Raw genomic sequence first — 3,903 nt, forward strand, 5'->3', positions numbered from 1 at the left:
AAAACGAATGGAGTTCCAAGAGAACTCTGAAAGAGTTCATCTCTTCTCTCCTAAATAGGGATTATGGATATGACTTTTTGATATCCTACCGACCCAACCCGAACCCGAATTAAACCCGTCCAAAATATACACTAAACTAAAAACCCGAAAAACCCGGTATCATTAGGGTAATCCGTGAAAAACCCTAGAACTTTAGGATTACCCGTGGGTAACCCGCGAAAACCCAGCTCTGTTTTTTTTTTAAAATTTATGCTTTTTTAATTAAAACTTTTAGTTTTAAATTTATAATATAACCCGAATCTTTTTTTTGGTCTTTTTTTAACACTGTTTTATTGAAACTAATTTGGAACATACAACATCATAGAATAATATGACAAATAATGAGAAACTAATGGTTTTCCACACCAGAAAATAGAAAAGATAAACATAATTGATGATACATTAGCAATACCAAACTAGTCTTGTTTCGAAAGTAATGTGAATTAGGTCTTCCCGTTCCAGCAATAGCAGACGACCTTCAATGAAATTACGACAATAATTCTCATAGTTTAGATTCATCTTCTTCTTCAGTTGCCTTGATCAATTTTGTCCCGAGTTAGCATCAGTTAAGCTACCATTGAACAAACTTGAACTACAAAGTACAAATCAGGTAGATAGTTGGGATTGACGATTCACGTCTCCAAACCAACACGGCAAAAACACAGACCACACAAAAGGGACAATAGAACCATAATCAGATCCAAAACGAAGCAAGATCCGTTTTTGGAAGAAGTTTCCACTCCAATCGCTCACTTCAAAAGCACCGCAGAAAGATACATAAATAATAGAAACATAGGTATCCAACCATAGCAATGGACGCTAGAGAATAAACACTGAAACAAAGTTCTCAGTATCCCTACAACCATCCGCTCTGTTGGACCTCTCACCACCAAGCAGATCAAATTATATCTGTGACGAAGACCAATACAAACAAATAATTAAAAGGTACAAGTGGGAGGCCGGTATCAGTGCTAGAAAAACCACCGACTGGCCTGAGATCTAAATTTGTCAATTGTTTAATCAATTTATCATAATCTTCTTTTTTTTGTCAACAAACTTTTTTTGGTCTAAAAATTTTTTTTTTCTAAAGTTTTAATGGTTTACTAGATTTGGACCCGCGCTTTGAAAGCGTGGGATTATTTTTGCCATAAATTTTTGTTTCTGTTCGGTTAAATTTCGTTTCTGGTTTTAGGTTTTTAGGTTAAATACATCAAAATCGTTCGATTATGTATGGATTTGACCTCAGATTCTTTGACCTGGTTAGTTTTGGATATTTGTACGTTGAGTCGTTTCTCGGTTTAGTTCCAATTAAGTTTTAATTTGTCATGTTCTACAGATATAGAAATCGATCTGATATATATGTTCATTGTTTCGTCTTTACTTTTATATTTTATGTTTGGTTATGTTTTAGTTTGGTTATCGGTTTTCGATTTATATGTCGTAGATTAAATTTTTTTTTTTAGAAACTTATCTTGCATTTGACTCATAACTGATTACAGATATTTTGAATGATAAATTTTGTTAAAAAATTTATTAATTTAATTTTTTAATTTTTTAAATAAGTAAAGATATTTCTACATGTGTTTTTAATTTGGACAATAAAGTAAATGTAAATTATAAAAATTGTTTACAATTACAAAAAAAACTTCCAATTTATTACATTTAATTTTGGTCTCCATGATTCTATTTATTTTACTAAGGAAAGTAAAATTTGTTTCCAATTATAAAAGTGGTTTCAAAAAAAAAGTCCAACATTAATTCATGTTGGGCTTATAATTCATGTAAGTTGAGCTTATAAATCATCTTGAAATATTATCAATATTGGTTAAACCCAAAACACGTTAATACCAAAAGACAAAAGGTAAGCTGTCTTTTTGACATTCCACAATTATTTTCTTTTGAAAAAAACGTTCATCCCTATATCAAAATCTTTAAACGCAGATCTGATGAAACTTGCTCCATCAACACAGATCGTTAAAGGTATATCTCCAATAATCAATTTTTTGTTGATAAATATATTATAGGCTCATCGAAACAGCTACTTATGATCTAAGAATCTAGTTTTTCTTATCTACTTTGCATGTCGAATCCTGATGAATGATCTGCTTCATCCGAGGTTGACTCTGTCTGAAAAGTCATATCTCAATACAAAACAAAGATCTGGAGCTAAAGGGTCCGGAAACATCAATCTCTTCAGGTCAATAGCCTTATTAGTAAGTTTGTTCAGCCAGTCTACTTAAACAATAAAAAAAATCAAAATCTTAAGTATTTTAAATTTTCAGAATATGTTTCATGTCATCAGATGTGTTAAGACGTTGAAACCTTGTGGATCAAAGACCACGAGTAACATGCTCACACATCACCTGAAACTTCTTGTTGTAACGATAAGTCTTCAAGTTTTCTCACATCTTTTAAAGTTGTATGCTTTAATATATTTCCGTTCATATTTATATTTTGGTATCTGATCTCTTTTTGATTTTACTGACAACGGTTTGAAAATTTGTATCTATACATACTTGAGGACACAATGTTTCGTACCTTCTATGATCTATTATTTAATCAGACATGTCGATTGAATATATTAGTGTATGTATTCAAGTGTTTGATTATTGGATGTTGGAATCTTTACTAAATTGCAATATATTTATGTTTAAGATCAATAACAATTAGTTTTCATTTGTTTTGGCTACATGTGTGATTAAAAAATGATATGTGAACTTCATGATTGGTTTGTTGTGATTGCTAACACTCATTAATTGTCTCTTTGTTTGTTTATTTTAATATTCCTGTGATTGTATTGAATATTGATATCTACATTTAAGACTTCTGTCATGTACTGTTATTGTTTAGTTTATTAGATTAAGATAATTAGAAACTATAAAAGGATCTTCAGTCTTAAATCTTCTAAGTGATATATTGTTTGTTATTCAGTATATGGCTCTCACCTCTTTTCAATATAGTTTGATTATTGTTCGATGAACTTTTCTTCCCTGATTTGTTTCAGGAGTATATTTTAATTCCTTGTTTCAAGTTTCAAAATAAAATGATTATTTAATTAGAACACACATCCAATGGAATGTTTTAATAGACCAAACATGATTAACCAACATCTAAAACATTGTGTTGCGAGAACACTTATTAGAAAAAGATAAAATGATAAAAAATCTCCATAACATAATAACTCCAGACACATATTCTCCTGCTTTAGTATTCTTTTTTATGCTCAGCTCGTCATTGATCATCTTCTCAACCTTGATTCTTTTCACAGGGCGAACCTTCGAAGTTGATGTGGTGTCCGGATGGTCTACAATGTCATCACATGATCGCTTAGAAGGAGTTGTCATCTAGAGCTTTCATCACTTTGAGTTAAAAGAGACCCCTAGATAATAGATAAATACAGAAAATATTTTAATCACATATTTGAAAATCTTAAAATATGAAGAAGTAAAAAATAAGAGTACGTCATGGTCAAAACTATTAAAATACCTCAGATCCTAAGATTGCTATGGTTCCCTTTCTAGACATAGTTTCATATTGGGAATCAACCATGAGAGTGTTGTAAACTGACCAGACTTTTAGGACCTTAAACTTGGTATCACCACCTTTTAGGCTGTAATACAAAATTTAAAAGTCTTCCCATCAATCTCCTTAATACACTCATGCAACAACTCAAGATCTTCAACTTATATGAAATTTTCAATAGAATGAAAAATGTACTTGGTTAAAAAATTAAGAATCATATTTAAGAGTAAATATGTGACCGTTTAGATAAATACCTCATCGAAAGAGCCATTAAGATTTTTTCTGCTTTTACTCCTATAATGGAGTTACAACCCAATCAAGAAGAATAAATTTTGCTTCAGC

General features: G+C 30.8%; 1 long non-coding RNA gene across 1 annotated transcript; it reads left to right on the top strand.

The window, feature by feature from the left end:
- The first annotated feature begins 1,887 nt into the window (after positions 1-1,887).
- LOC125595079 lies at positions 1,888-3,682 on the top strand. The gene is made up of 3 exons (XR_007330085.1): positions 1,888-2,019; positions 2,101-2,252; positions 2,342-3,682. It is a non-coding gene; the product is annotated as an uncharacterized LOC125595079 (long non-coding RNA).
- Positions 3,683-3,903: the final 221 nt, after the last annotated feature.

This window comes from Brassica napus (assembly GCF_020379485.1).
Source record: "Brassica napus cultivar Da-Ae chromosome C9 unlocalized genomic scaffold, Da-Ae chrC09_Random_3, whole genome shotgun sequence".
In the NCBI taxonomy this organism is placed as follows: domain Eukaryota; kingdom Viridiplantae; phylum Streptophyta; class Magnoliopsida; order Brassicales; family Brassicaceae; genus Brassica; species Brassica napus.